Source organism: Bacillus rossius, chromosome 14, assembly GCF_032445375.1.
Source record: "Bacillus rossius redtenbacheri isolate Brsri chromosome 14, Brsri_v3, whole genome shotgun sequence".
NCBI classification, from domain to species: domain Eukaryota; kingdom Metazoa; phylum Arthropoda; class Insecta; order Phasmatodea; family Bacillidae; genus Bacillus; species Bacillus rossius.
In genome coordinates this window covers 32,178,481-32,195,400 of record NC_086341.1, presented here as the reverse complement: position 1 = coordinate 32,195,400, position 16,920 = coordinate 32,178,481, and the positions used below count along the sequence as shown (strand labels likewise).

Genomic DNA, 16,920 nt, shown 5'->3' with positions numbered 1-16,920 from the left:
TTTCATTTTCATTAGGACATACAACTTATATCACGTTCTATATTACTTCAAGCTGGAAAAACAGCTCGAAATCTTTATTTTAGCTTAATTTAATAAAGGTATTTTAAGGGAAATAAAAAAATTTACACCTTGATTTTTTTTTTAATAATCTGTGCGACTTGTTTTCTTACCTTTTATAACGCCAGCCACTCAGCATTGCAGCGTTCTGTGGCTTGCCGAATGCATGACTTCTATAAACAGCCTTCGCGGAGTAAATTTCAACTGGGTTTTCTTCGTACGGACTGAACTGCAAAAATAAATAAGCGAACATTTTGACTTGTTTGTACGTATTTTCCTGAAAGGAGTGGCATTAACTAAATATTCTAAGCATTTTTATAACATGGCATTTATTTTACAAACAGGTAGAAAACTTAATTTGCGATACGCTTGCATAAATTAAGTGTTCCGTTTCTCCACATACCGGTAATGAGTTTTCCGTGCTTAAGTTAAAACAGCACTAAGAAAAAGTACGGTTGTATAAACTCATATAAAATGTGATATAGGAAGTCATTTCATGGATTGTTAGTACCATTGGACTGTTCCTGTAACACATGACCTACGGTTCATAATGTTTTGGATAAAATACAGATAATTCTGTTGTTGGTAAATAAGTTACGTAACTGCTCCCTCGTAAACATATTACTTAACTGTTTTATTTTAATTTTTCTGCTATATTTTCTTAGTGTAAAAACCTCTCCCACGTTGGCATCTGTTTGATCTGTCTGACCGTGTTGTTCGCCCATGATATCTGATGCGTTTTATTTAGCAGCGAGCCACAATAATTGATCTGTCTCTTGCGTATGTTTCACATAACAATACATAGAGAGCAGCAGCACTGTAGATTATTATACATATTTATCTTGGCTTTACTTGAGAGCTTTATATAAAATAGAGATTAGTTTAAGTGTTCTATAATTGATATGCTATGTATTTCTTGAAAATTTAACTAATTGAGAGTTTCATATATATATTTGGACCAAATATGTTATTTTTATGCCTGCCAACTTTTAATGCATGTATTTACGTTTTTGAGTACTTCTTAACTTAACGGAAAACTAATACAATAAAGTGACGCCTAAGACGAAATTATAAAAACCTAAAATTAAATTTTTTGTAAGGAAAATATATTTTTCGCGCTATCTTACGTAATATTGTTAATGACGTCATATGAAGCTGGTGCTGTCTGATTATCAATTCGCCAGCTCCGGTCAGACGTAGCCGCTCCACACAACCGTACCATCAGCACCTCACGTCACAGGTCACATGAACCAATCAAATGACATGCACGCATCTGCAACGTCAGCTCTTGACACATCAGACGCGCGCGATTGCGCGAGTGTGACAGGAATTTAATAAATTCACAAAAGTTCACAGTTAAAACGTTAATAATATTAATAAACAAGTCGAAAAGCTGTTAACATTACGCCTTTCGAAGCATAAATACACTATACAACACTTTCGCAGGATCTACACCAAATTGCTTTTTGCGTGAAATGACTTATAGTCGACTTGATTGATTAATCACACATCGAAACGGAAGGCCACATATATTTCATACACAATTCCACAAATAGCCTTTCTAAGCTAGATATTTATTTGTTGGTTGTCATCTTACAGGCTACGTTCAGCACCATATCTGCAATTATTTTTTTTTTGTGTTGCGGCCAATGATAGCTTAGACAAATAGAAATGTGGCAGATAAAATAATTTCAAATCTCCCATTTCTACATTTTCGTCGCAATCTAGCCGTCCGTCGTTAAGATAACGATAGGCACTGAAAAATTTCGAGGGTTCATTGACCCGTAAGACAAACTCCCATGTCCCTCTTGCAAATTTGGCGATGTATTTTATTCATTGGTTGATAACTTCATGAGTGTCTCGAAAATGGCTGATCACAATTTGACACTTCCTTAGCTCGCAGGTTTTCTATTGGCGCAGGCATATAATATCAGCATGAACTGTGGGCTAATCCAGTGGCGAACAGCTTGGAATTCTGAGAGGGATTGATAACCTAAGGGTTTGATGGGAAATATAGAATAACTCCCAATAAAAAAACGGAGTTAAAATTTTTAACCACATTAAAAAGCTATTTAAGCACATTTCTGACGTCTTAGAAAGTCACAATTAAAAATTTGGGTTCATCGGAAATTTAAGAACAAATTACAATAAAAAAGGCAACTTACATACAGAAATGACAAACAATTATCTTAAGACCTTTAAATTCAACTGAATCCGAAGGTCATTTGACACCTAGGGTAGATTGTTATTCTCTCTGGATTTTTTAATATCTGAGGGATTATGTTATAAGTATGTGTGTGTGTGAGGAAAGGGAAAAGGAGGGGGGGAGGGGGTTTTCTGAGATAGTGCCTATAGCTAGAGACCGGAAAAATTCGCGAATTCATTTCGCGATAGGCTAAAATAAAAATTGTTATACCTCAGTGCTGCCTCTGCCATTGGCTCACAACTCACCTTGATGACTCTGGGCCAATAAGGAACGCCCGACCAAAGCTTTATCGAATCACAGACTGCTACGTTGGGACGTCTCACAAGACAGCAGCCAATGAGTGGGTGACATTTGACCGAGTGTACGTAGAACTATGGAGTTCATCCTGCAGGTCATTGAACCCGCGAATTTTTCCGGTCCCTACCTATAGCCCTTCCCATTGTACCAACACAGGGCCGATCGTAGATGCCGCAAGCAGGTACAAGTGTTTGCAATTTCACCTGTCGCGAAACGAATCCGCGAATATTTCTGATCACTGAATGTCCTCTGTACTAATTTATACACTAAAACCCGAGACATAATTTTATATGCGGGCACAATAAACTTACAGTTTCAAAACAAAATCCAAGCGCCCAAACCGATTATTAATGAAGCTATGTGACTTATAAGTACACTTTAAAATACATTTATTGAAGGAAATAAAATAGGCGAAAGCAAAAATTCATTAAAACTGATTAAAATCTTGGTAGTCTTAACCTGAGACAATAAGACCGTTATTGAAAATCACAAAAATAGGGTTTAGGTTTTTAATATGCTACACCTGTGCCCTAACCGCATTATTAGTGCAAGATAGGACACGCCCAGTCGCTTATTTTTAAGTAACGGATCTTGGTGCCCTATCATTTGCCTATTTGCTACCCAAATTCCGCGCATGGGTAGAGCTCACTTTTTCGTTGTTTTCGTCCATATAGCGGATCCGCGTCTGGCACCATTAACATTTATATAGTCATTTTTGTGATCATCAGGGGACGTACCAAGCGTGTTGGTGTGCCAAATGAAACATCGTGATAGTGAAAATATCCTGGAATATTTTTGTACACTTCAATGGTGATAAAAATAAATAATCGCAACATTACAAGTACTTCAAAAATTAGAAACGCCGTTTAATTTTTGTGCGATGGTGCTGCTCTAGTATTTTTTTCGTAACAATTGTATTGATAGTAGCGAAACGTCTGCTAAAATGCGTTGAAACGAGTTTCTAGTCTCGCGCAGGTCACTGTTTATTAAAATGTTTGCCGATTTGGTTCCTTACTGAAATATGGACACGTTCTGGAATACGACCCGCGAGTTACGTAAAGGTTTAATTATATTAATCTTACCACATATTGATTTTTCAAAAAGACCTTCGTCAAATTTTCGCTTCAAACGCCTTTCAGTATGTTGCATCAAAAAAATTGGAGGGTTATAACGTCACTAAAAACGTCTCAAGTAAAGCCATGTTTGTTTGACAAGTTGGATTCTTTGAGTTTCAATGAAATATTTTGCATACGGGACAGTTTATAAAATATCTTGATGTTGGATGCAATCGGCCAACCGAAATCGGTGTAGCAAAAAAAAATTAACATCCGTTTCCCCACAACGAATCTTTAAAATGGCGAAGAACTCATGGGCGATTAAAGAGGTTAAAAAAGTGAAGTAACAAAAATAATGTTTATATGAATGTCGTTTGCGAAACCAATGTGTAAAAAGAATATTATATTTCTATCTCTTTAAAAAATCGCTCATCATTTATTTTATTATGAAGCGAATATTACTGTTAGTTTAATTTATTCATTTTCAAAAAAATTAAATATACAAAAATACCATAACAAGTTCAAAATTTCACTTCGCACTATAATGCATTATTTAATTTAATAATTGAAAAGTTGAGATACATCTAAGCAAAAGTAAATTTTGATATTGTGACATGATTAAAAAAAATTAAGGTTAACTGTCCAAATATATTTTATGGAGAAAATTGGAAGTAATTTTACTTCCAGTACTCCCCCTCCAAATATGTATCAGTGTGACAGGGCCTTAAGACAATTAAATATTGCCCAATGAAAGTATTATTATAGTTGTAGTTATTACAAAAGAAAAAAATTCAACGCTAACACATATTATTTTATAGGAAAAAACTATTTGTAGTAGTCGATCACTATTAATTACAAGGCCGTCTATTATATTATGTGTTCTGCTCAAAAGAACCATACTTTATTTGTCAACAATAATGATTAAAACCAAAATGACATATTTTAGTTACGTCTCCCTATAAGTAAAAACTTACTATTATCAAATTATACTCGATTAAATACAAGAATAAGTTTTTTATAAAAATTCTGAATTCAAAATTTGTGTCACAAAATACAAAATTTCAGATAAATTTACCAACATTTTCAATACTTTATTAGTTGTGCATACAACCTTTTTTTAAATTTTGGCTTGAACATAACACACTGAAAAAAGTGCAGCGGTAATAGCAGAAATCGTGCATTGGAAAGAGAAAGTAAATGCACATTAAAAGGCACACTGCAAACTTAAGGATGAGACAAGCTAGATGAGACAAGCTATAGATGACCGAAGCTCTAGCTGAAAAATTAATGTGAAACAGGTCTACACACATTCTTCTAAGAATATCATTGTCGGTGAGCAATTCGCGTTCGCTCAGAAACCTCGAGAGGTATATTATTTTTTCGTAGATTGCATACCAAGAAATTGCATTTAGCTTGCGTACCGAGAGTTGAGATAAACCTGTTGTGAGGTATAGCGTTATCTCTGTGAAATCACTTCGCTGATAACCGACTCTCGCACACAACGTTCGCTAATGAAGTCAGCCGCGTGAATCGAAAGTTCAGAAAAATGGCATCTCAGATAACTTTTACTATATTTACATATAATTAATATAGTAATTAATATATAATTGATTATTTATAATTAATTAATATATATAAAATCAAATATTGCTAATAATGTTAGGCTGTGTCCGGATTCGCCTGAAGTATATACTTATACGTACTCGTCGCCGAAGTGACGTCACAAGTGCTGTCAGAACAGCACAGAAAAATTTCCTGTAGGGTAAAGTAAGGTAATTTCGTGACACAGGTAATTTCGTGACATTTTTTATTACGTTTGTAACGAAAATACCAGCGGTTTTTTGGAGCTGAATTTTGGTCTGGTAGTTTCAGCGTTCTCCGCTAAATAGTGTGGTATGTATCGTTCGTGTCTTGGAATGCGTCAACGTCACAAAACAAAAGTTTTCGTAAAAGTAAGCAAAGTTTCGTTAAATATGAGTACTCTTTTGCAGGTTTAACTTCGAATATTCATAAAAGGATCCATGTACATGGTATGTTAGCATTTAATACACAGTTTTGTAGAGAATATAAACCTCTTACAGTGTTAATAATTTTATGATTTTGTGCTTCTGCATACAGTTGTTATTGCTTATGTTGTTCATGGCGTTTCTTAGCATTTTTGTCCTTGCTAAAGATAAATTTTCAAAGCCTTTAATATGAATTGATCTTGTAAGTTTTCTAAGCTTGTTAGAACAAAATTATTATGAGAGTTTGTGTTGTAAATTAAGTTTACAATAACTTAGTTTCACTTAGAAAGCTAATTATAGTGTGTCACGAAATTACCTATATGCTATCACAAAAATACATTGGCTATTTTTTTATTTTAAAGTTGAATGATGAATAAAGCAAGAAGTAAATACAGCAAATATGACTCCAGACAGTTAATTGCAGCTGCTGAATTAGTTAAACAACAAAATTGTTCACTTTATAAAGCCTCCGAGGAAATGGGTGTGCCATGGAGTACACTAAGAGACTATTTAAAAAATATCCCCTGTGAAAACAGAAATGAACCTCTGCCAAAACTAGGAAGACCATTCGCTCTCACTTCAAACCTAGAAATTAGTCTGTATAATTACATCATAGAGATGCAAGAGTTAGGATTTGGTTTAACTGTTTCTACAGTAAGGAAAGTAGCACATGAACTCGCAAAAAGTGCCGGCCGTGAAAATTTATTAAATTCTGACTGTGAAAGTGCTAGCAAATGGTGGTGGACAAATTTCAAGAGTAGGTACAACCTCTCATTAAGAGCTCCAGAAAACCTTGCAGCATACAAGGCTTCTATGGCAAATGAAGAAATCATTTGGGATTTTTATATTAAATTAGAGGAATTACTGGACCGATTGGATATCAAAGAAGCACCTGATAGGCTATGGAACTGTGACGAAACAGGTCTTTCGTATGTCGCGAAAGCAAACAAAGTTGTAACAGCAGTGGGAAAGCGATATGTTTATAAGAGAGTTTATGCAGACAGGGGAGAATCACATACACTTTTGGGATGTGTGTGCGCAAATGGGACATGGATTCCGCCTATGATTATTTTCAAAGGTGTCAGGTGGAACGATAACCTAAAGAGAGATTGTTTGCCTAATGCAATAGTGAAGTTCTCTCCAAAAGGGTGGATTAACAGTGATCTGTTCTTTGAATGGTTCCAGTTCTTTGTAGCCTCCATTCCTCCTGCTCGACCAGTCATCCTCTTCATGGATTCACACGCATCGCATATTAACCCTGAAGTTATTTCGTTTGCGAAAGAAAATCAGATTTTTTTTATTTACTTTCCCAGCCCATACAACTCATTTTTTGCAACCGTTAGATGTAGGAGTTTACAAATCCTTAAAATCACATTGGGTCAACGTCTTAACTCCTACATGAAGGAAAATCCAATGGAAAAACCAAATAGAACAAATTTTCATACGATTATGAATACTGCCTTTATTGGGAGCTTCTGCACTAAGAACATTACAAATTCTTTCAAGAAAACGGGAATTTATCCATTCAACAAGTGTGCTATTCCTAAGGAAGCTTTTGAACCCTCCAAACTAACGAACAAGCCTCTACCTCAAGAACAGCCGGAAAAGGATCAGATATTGGTAGCTGACAAGATCTTGGTCCTGCCATCAATGTGAAGAGACACCCTCATTAACAAAGGAAAGAGAAAGCGAGACTCAAGTGCAAGATGCCTTACTCCAGTAGGATAAATTACCATCTTGGGGTCAATAAAATACGCATCATTGAGACCTGCCACTTCAACTTTAGATGCTGCCCTACCAACATCGAATCCTGTAATGTCATCATCGAAGGATATCTTATCAACCACAAAGGCTACCCCATCAACGTCCAAGGCTACCCCATCAACTTCCAAGGCTGTCCCATCAACTATTAAGGCTACACCATCAACTTCCAAGGCTGACCCATCAACTTCCAAGATTGTCCCATCAACTTCCAAGGCTGTTCCATCAAATTCCAAGATTGTCCCATCAACTTCCAAGATTGTCCCATCAACTTCCAAGGCTGTCCCATCAACTTCCAAGATTGTCCCATCAACTTCCAAAGCTGTTCCATGAACTTCCAAGAATGTTCCATCAATTTACAAGAATATCCCATCAACTTCCAAGGCTGTCCCATCAACTTCCAAGATTGTCCCATCAACTTCCAAGGCTGTTCCATCAACTTCCAAGATTGTCCCATCAACTTCAAAAGCTTCGACACCAACATTAGAACCGTCCATATCTGGTCCAGAACTTCGCGAATGCAAGACAAAATCAAAGGAAGTCCAAATTCTTGATGAAGATTGGATCTGTGGTATGTGCGGGAACAGTTATTTCAGAGACGTTCAAATAAGAAATGGCGCTAAATGGCTACAATGCTGTTATTGCTTGATGCCTTATCACGAAGAGTGCAAACCTGCTGATTCTGGGGAACTAGTTTTCATGTATGATAATTGTGCTAATGCTGAAAGTGAGTTGAGCGATGTACGCATCTAAATAAACTAGACTAAACCTAATTTTTCGAAGGTTATTTGAAATTTTTTTTATGATGAAATGAAGAAAAAAGCAATTAGAATGCATGTTACAAGTTAAAATTATATTATTTGTTATTATAGTTGGTATTTGTTTGAAAATATTTGTATTGTTATTGTATCACGAAATTGCCTAACCCCTATCACGAAATTAGATACCCATATCACGAAATTACCTGTCAAACCATTTAAAATTTGAAATTAAATTTTGTGTTGAAAAGATGTATATAATGGTAAGTATATTACTTATAATGTTAGTATTACACAAATGTTAAACGATTTTGCCCAAATACGACAGTAATTGTTGAATAAAACAATATTTATTAGCGAAAAATGAATTTTATCACGAAATTACCTTACTTTACCCTACTTTTACAAAAGATTCAATTGTAAATATTTTTTAATACTACAATAAATTTGATGTAACTTTATACAACAAATGGCTATAGTTATTTTTGTATGATTGAACTACGTTTTTCGAGATAATACTATTTGTTCATAAAACTGGCGTATAGTTTAATATTTTTTTTAATTTATATTCAAGCACAGTTTTTAAAACTATCGAATAATGAAAAATTTGTCCTTATTTTGTTATATCATGCATATTAATATGCGCAGTAGGCTATTCAGGGAACGGTTTAAAATATTTTTAACACTAGGAGGTACTGGGAAACAGAACACAAAGCAAAAATGCTTGGGTAAAAATCTGAACGCAGTATTACTGCGCAAACTACTTTGTAGTGACACTTGTTGTCATGCAAATGTACCAATGTACAAATATCTGTAAGTTTACATGAGTATTTCTGGTTACACTTCCAAAAACAAAATACAGTGTGAAAGGAAACGATTGCCTAGGTATACTTCTCGCTTACTTCGAGTCACAGAAACGTCAAAATTTTTGGAAAATAATTGTAGGTTATATTTGATAAAAATTGACGTAATTTAAAGACTTGTAAATGATTTTCACTTTTTATATCACTGGTATTTATAAACTGAATATAAAAATAAACATTTCCATGTATATTAGAACTTACAAACCAATGTCGACTTTTTTTCTTTTCAAAATGAAGAATTTTAATTAGATTCGAGCAAATTTGTGTGACTCCAATAAAGTGTAAAAATTAATAATTTCAGTTATATTTTTGCCAATAAAATGTTAACAGTCTGGATTCTTTAAGTACGCCACATGTGAAGGTGAAGAAAGCAAGGTAACAAGTACACATCTGAGTACTTTAATTCGGACAAGGCTTAAGTTTAGTCGAGTTAGCGATAAGGGCTCGGTTCACGCTTGCTCCAGCCAAATGGCAGGATAGTGATTTACGTGTTAAACTTAAATGAACGCGATTCTGTCAGTTTTTATTATAGAACGTTCAAATAAATGTTAAATTACATGTATGGCATTGATGTAAACATTGTATTTGTATATCTCCTTGTGGACGCATTTTATATGGGCTACAGGTATTTACACCGGCCTCCAAGTTTGTCAACTTTGTTTCAATTGTACATATATGATATCATGTAATGTTTTTTCTTAATGTGTAATTGGTGAAAAAATGAAAACAAATTGATTGATATAAATGAGGAATTTCCTTGTGAAGTTTTTTTTCTGTGCATTCCCCTGACCGATGGCAAGACTACTACTTTACGCTTTAAACCAATTTTCCTAACCCACACTTCCATGGTCTAGAGTGTATGTTTTTTCGCCTTTAACGTTATTTTCACGTTATACACATAATAATAAGCTAGTATAATTCAATATACATTTATGGTTGACTTTTTATAGTGCCAAGAGACAATTTTGTCTAAATTTTAAGAAATTATGAAACATAATAGTATATATGCATTTTCTTATATAAACACACTTTACCTTATGCTGTCGCGAGCCCAATGCAATTTGGGTAACCTCGATACATATTTTAAAAATATATTTTGTAGAGGAAGGGAGCCAAATATGGAATACGTTCCTAATATGGAATACTTACATTTCCAGGAAATGCAACGTGGCAGAACTGTACCAGATAGCTAAGTGGGAGCTCATTCATGGCCATATCTTTTGTATGTGCCAGCAGTTCAGTATAGATGCGTTGTTTGTCTGAGGTGGTCGACTTTTCGTTTTTTATCCTCTAAAAGGTTGTGCAAGGTAAGCGCTGTATACAGATTAAAAATATATAATCCCTTTTACGCTTAGTATTTAATTACTAGTTGGCTAGTGAAAGGTTTAAACTTATAGTTCAAGCTATTCATTTATGTAGTGTTGGAACTCTCACAACTTATATAAAAATCTGGTAATGTACCTATTATGGAATACTTTTGTGTTCCTAATATGGAATAGTATTCCATATTTGATACAGTATATTTAAGTGTTCTGACAATTACTAATTTTATTTACAGAATTATGTCTGGCCGGAAAAAGAAGCACAGTACTCCACAACGAAAGAAGTGGAATGCAGATGACATGGAGAAAGTAATAACAGAAATGAGAAGTGGTTCAATGGGTTATAAAAAGGCAGCAACTGCATTTAATGTTCCACGAACTACTTTGTTTCGTCTGGTATATAAAAATGACGAAACACCAGCGCAAGCAAGTAAATCGAACCTAGGCAGACGTCCAGTGTTTCCGCCAGAGCTGGAAAAAAGGTTAGTAGATTATATATTAATAATGGAAAAAAATGCTATGGTCTAACAAGGCGTGATATCAAAAGGCTAGCGTACCAGTTGGCAGTTGTTAACGACATACCAAATCCATTTTCCAAACAACATGAGACCGCTGGTCGCAAGTGGCTTGACTTATTTATTAAGCGTCACAAAGATGTCATCACAATCAGAAAGCCCACAGGAACATCCTTTAACACAGCTAAGGGATTTTATAAAGCAAATGTGGCAGCATTTTTCGATTTTCTTGAAGGTGAATTTGAAACTTATTACTATCCTCCAGATAAAATGTTTAATGTCGACGAAACTGGCCTCTCTGTTGTTCAATAAAAAATACAGTCTGTTCTGGCTTTAAAGGGCAGCAAGCAAGTCGGGTCACTCACATCAGCAGAAAGAGGTTCACTTGTCACGGCAGTCACATGCATGAGTGCAGGAGGAACATTTGTTCCCCCTTTACTTATATTTCCAAGGAAAAATATGAGTGCCTGGTAGAATTGTCACATGTCATCCTAGTGGCTGAATACAGTCCAATATTTTCACACAGTGGTTTCGTCATTTTATTTCAAAAGTAAAACCGCCCAAAGAGGATCCTGTATTATTAATACTAGATGGCCACTACACACATGCCCGAAATATCGAGGTTATTGACCTCGCACGCGAGAATGGTGTAAGCATTTTGTGTTCACCACCGCATTCAACACATCGCATGCAGCCACTTGATAAAACTTTCAAGGGCCCTTTAAACGCCTATTACAGTGAGGAATTGCGCCTGCATATGAGGTCAACTGGAAGACCAGTGACACATTATGATATAGCAGAATTGTTTGGCAAAGCTTATTTAAAAGTCCAGACTGGTTGTATTGCTGTTAATGTATTTAAAACAACAGGACTCTATCCGGTGAATCGTGGAGTATTTGAAGACAAGGATTTCCTTGCTGCTAAGCAAGAAAATATTGAAAATCCCACTGCAGTTACTGGACCTGCACTAACAATACACAACTATGGATCACAAACCAACGTCGTTGGGACAGAGAAAATTGTTCCTATCCCTCAAATGGCTGGAAGGAAAGGCCCACAAAAAGGACGAGCACCAGGGAAAGCGGCACTTTTGACATCGTCGCCATATAAAGCCAATTTGGAGGAATAACTGAAACAAGTTCGTCAGAAAACTGTAGCTACCAATCACCAAAAGGGCACTACATGTTCTTCCAAAAAATTAATAAGGCTTCTACACCAGAAGCTAACCTTCAAATACAAAATACACAGCCTTCATGCAGCGGATTGGTTTCACATAAGAAGCAAGAACGGAAGAAAAGGAGACATGACAGTGTTTCGGATGAAGACACAATCAGCATAAGTGATGCTTCAGACCCCGATTTGCAAGAGGTTGGAGTAATGTGACATAATGACGAAGGTGCTTTTATTGTGATTCAGTGATTATGTGGATTCAGTGTTTGGAGTGTGAACAGTGGTGCCACTGTGACTGTTCTGGTGCAGAAAACGACATGTTTGTGTGTGAATATTGCAAATACTGATTTGCATTTACATATATGTACATATTACCTGAAATTTTCTTAAATTCAAAACACGTGTAATTAAGTCATTTGTGGCAAAAATGACAGTTTGTAAACTAAATTAACAATATTCCATATTAGGTACCACTTTTTCCAATGGCCTAACAGTATATCTATAAATAAAAAAATTCACCATTTTAAATGTGATAAGACTTTTAAGTTCTAAATATTAATGTGTCATAAAAAATGCGTGTCCAACAAATAACCATTACCTTGTAAGAAATATATAAAAACTGACATTATTATCAATCAAAATCATAAAGGTATTCCATATTTGGCTCCCTTCCTCTACACAGTGTTCTTTATTACATAAAGTGTTCACTATATATTTTTACAAACACGAGAGTCCAGACCGCGATGCCAGGTTCGGAACTGACTGGCAGCCCTGCACGGCCACTGGCGTCAATGCGCCGTGTTACGTGAGTAGGTGTATTTGGTTCATATGGGGACAGGGGAGGGGGGAGGGGGATTCGGGGATTCGAGGCGGCCATCTTGGATGACGTCACTTCCAGCGGCCATCTTGGATGACGTCACTTCCGGCGGCCATCTTGGATTACTTCACTTCCGGCGGCCATCTTAGATTGCGTCACTTCCGGCGGCCATCTTAGATTGCGTCCCTTCCTGCGACCATCTTGGATTACGTCACTTCCGGCGACCATCTTGGATTACATCAAGTACGGTGGCCATTTTGTTTTCTACAACATTCCTCTATTTTGAGTTTCGTCCGCCATCTTGAAAATCTTTATTTATTATCCGATTTTAATGAAAAAAAATTTAAAATTTAAAAAATTAAATAATCAAAATTTTAAAATAAAATTAAAAAAATATTATTTAATAAAATTTTAATTAAAAACCTACGTATCGAACACCCCACTCCTCTAAATTACAAGTACATCATCTAGCACCCCCACCCCTCTGTTACAATGGCATCGTCATCGAACACCCCACTCATTCATGTTACAATTTTTCATTACATCCACCATCTTGGAAAATCATAATTATTAACTTAGAAAATCAGGGGGAAAAATATATACCATCGTTGTCTGCTGGAGGGACCATCTTATTTAGTGGAGACTGCCATCTTGATTTCATCTGATGGATGTCGTCATCGGCTGTAGGTTTATAAAGTATGTTAGTGTATGTAAGGTCGAGTTACAATTCTCTACCAACATTGTTATGAACCTTATAGACCAAAATCCACAGAATCCACAAAATCCACAAAATCCACAGTCATTTTGTTGTTGTAACCGACAGTTTTTTCTTAAAGTCTTATCACTTATAGGTTTTAACTAAAATATATGTTATCAATACTATCGTTGTGGATGCGTTAGTTAAAGTAATGATAATTTAAAAAAAAACATTTATTACTCCATCTTAGCTGGCCAAAAAATTTTCAGAGTCCTAACTCACAAGTAATAATCTCTTCTCATGTTTGCGTACACATGTTTTAAAGCTGCATGGAAGCAGATATTTTTAATGTCTGCGTTCAATTTCACTTTTATAAACAAGTTCATGTTTGCGTACATGTGTTTAAAAGCTGCATGGAAGCAGATATTTTTAATGTCTGCGTTCAATTTCACTTTTATAAACAAGTTCATGTTTGCGTACTCGTGTTTTAAAGCTGCACGGAAGCAGATATTTGTAAAGTCTGCGTTCAATTTCACTTTTATAAACAAGTTCATGTTTGCGTACTCGTGTTTTAAAGCTGCACGGAAGCAGATATTTGTAATGTCTGCGTTCAATTTCACTTTTATAAACAAGTTCATGTTTGCGTACTCGTGTTTTAAAAGCTGCATGGAAGCAGATATTTTAATGTTTGTGTATAATTACATTTCACCATTCTGTAAGACATTTATAAGTATCAGTACCTCGTGGGATATAGGTTCTATATTAAAAATAATAAACAATATGTAGGTAAAATTATATTTATTAAATTAAGAACATATTTTACACAACAAAAATGGAGCAAAAACAAAAACTACACATAAAAAAACTGAAACTTTACAACAAAAATGGAAACTATAAATCAAAAACATAAACTGTACAGCAAAAACAGAAAAACTATACAACAAATGGAAACAACTACCAAACTGCCAAACTATTTAAATCAAAAACTATTTACAGAAAAAAAATTATTGCCGCCTCCAACATATCCGTGGGGTACTGTGTGGATACCATCTTCGCAGATCAGCCGTTTGTCGTCCTCCCACGTTATGGCCAGCTTATTGCTGTACTCAGTATAGAGTATGTGCTGATGGGAGCGAATTGCTCTAACGCCTGCCCTCATTGTGCGGTGGTCTTGCAGGGCTTCCAGGTAGTCATCGAATGTTATGTGGTTTTTGACCACACATCGCTGGATGCCCTTGGCCTTTTTCTCGCTCTTACCACCACACCTGTAGGCGTAGAGTTTGGCCCGTAGGCTTACAAACTCCTCCATCACTTCTCCCCCACATTCATCTTTGAATTTACCGACAACTTTCTTGTTGATGGGGGAGAAGCATGGGTGGTCGGAAGGGTAGCAGCTGGTGTCGAATTTAGCCATCAGTGTAGGGTCGGCTTTGAGGTCTGAGTAAAAGTCTGTTGTCTGGATCTCATACACAAAACTGTCTGTATCCATATACATCAGGTGAATATTGTCATGGTAACGGGGTTTCATGGTATTGTAGTGGAAGTCGTACATGAGAGTCTTTGAAAGATCTAGTACGGCCAGTCCGGCATAGATCGGCTTGTCGAAAATGATGGTCTCGTGATTAAGGTGGACTAGAGACAAATTCGGTTCGTACATTGTACGGTCCTTGAAGGACGGACGACACACCAACTTCTTGAACCTCTTCTCAGAGCACACCAACTCCATTTTGAGCCTCCGCCTTTTATTTTCCATCAGTTTACCAAATGTCGAGTTCACAGCGAGCTTAAAGAACTCCTTCTCGAACTCGTTGGCTGCTGCTTTCCGCTTGTTGGTATTCAGCCGAATATAGGGCTCCAACCATGCCGACTGCTCAAACTGCAGGACTCGATGTATCTTAGTCACTCTCAGCCCATGAGATACCGCTTGCTGGAGGTTTTTGTAGTGGACAATGTAGTGCTCTTTATTTTCAAGTGTTGTCATCAACTTTGATTGATTTGAGCCGGGCGGACACTGATTTATGGGGAGAAATGGCAGGTCTTTATGACTTTCATGGAGCTCGGGAGGGTACTCCACATCACACTCAATAATGTAGCCTGTAGGAGAATCATCTGGGACAGACACGACATCAATTGATGTGTCTGCCCATTGGAAATGCCGAATTGGAAGCGGCAGAGACATCGCCCACCCGTACAAATTATTTGCATCAATGTACTCCAGGAATGTGGATGGCTTGGATGCATCATATGTCTCAGGTATGTAGGAGTTATTGGCTACGCAATGACGTTTAATGCTTTGCGCTACTCCCCCCCTAATACCAGCCTCCACAAACATGTACATATCATAATCGGTAAGAAGCTCTAGCTGTACGCCTGTGGTTCGAAGCATCGCATCGAAAGCGAACCCTGGACAAGAAACATAGTGAGACGGATCTAGGCTGTATGTCTCCAAACATATGGAACGGAAATTCTCGAATACATCCGCCAAAATCAGGACATCTGTCTTTAGATACAAGTCAGCGTACTCCCCCAAAGTAGCACACTGAAACTTGTCCCAGACTTTCACTGCATGAGCGTACTCCATCTCTGAAATCATGGAATCAGTCAGACTATTGTAGAAATCATCGATGGATGGAAGACGAGTATCATCTAGTCGAGCAAAAGAATCCACAAAATCATACGGGAAGACACCCTTGCGGGTAACCAACTCCAACTCATCAGGCGCGAAAAACTCAGTAGTACTTATAAACTTGTCTGCAGGCAAGAACTCAGCGAGCGAAGCAAGACCCCGACTCATAAAACGGAACGTATCGACAAACTGAATGCTGAACTTATCATGTAACTTCTTGGAAAAAGTTATCAGCTTCTCCTCTGAATTCGGAATGATGAAGTTGTCTTTACTATCATACCCCAACTTCCTGATAATGAAGTTCTGATCGTATGCCAGGTTGTGGAAGAACACAATCAACTTTTTCGGTCTGCGCCTGAGAAGGTTGCAGTCATTACATGCAGGCCCAATAAATTCGCCGGTGAAGTGATTGTGGTCACGAACTTTCTTTACAGTTCCTCCGAACTTTCCTCCACAGTAGCAACAACACCTTGCTTGCAGAAAAGCAGTGTTTTGTGCATGTGTGAGCGGTCATAGGAACAGACGTAGAAAATATTTTCTGTACGTCATGTCCAATCTCCACAATGCGGGATATGAACTTATCCTCTGCGTCACAACCGCGATACAATTCAGGCTCTGATGGAAGTGCTGAAGTGAGGTGTGCAGGAATGATGGTATTATCAGCTTTCACGTAAATACAGTAGCTGTATGCTTTATGCTTTTGGTACTGCAGCGTGTATGACTCATCAGTATTCGGGTGACATGTATGGATTTTCTCTAGAATAGCTTCA

At 36.7% G+C, this 16,920-nt stretch overlaps 1 protein-coding gene across 1 annotated transcript in view; it reads right to left on the bottom strand.

The window, feature by feature from the left end:
* The window catches only part of LOC134538761 (leucine-rich repeat-containing protein 24-like), a 182,483-nt gene that overhangs the window by 48,278 nt on the left and 117,285 nt on the right, over positions 1 to 16,920 (bottom strand). Inside the window, exon 3 of the mRNA XM_063380248.1 lies at positions 171 to 286. The gene's annotated coding sequence lies outside the window, so the exon portion shown is untranslated. The remainder of the gene's footprint in view (positions 1 to 170; positions 287 to 16,920) is intronic.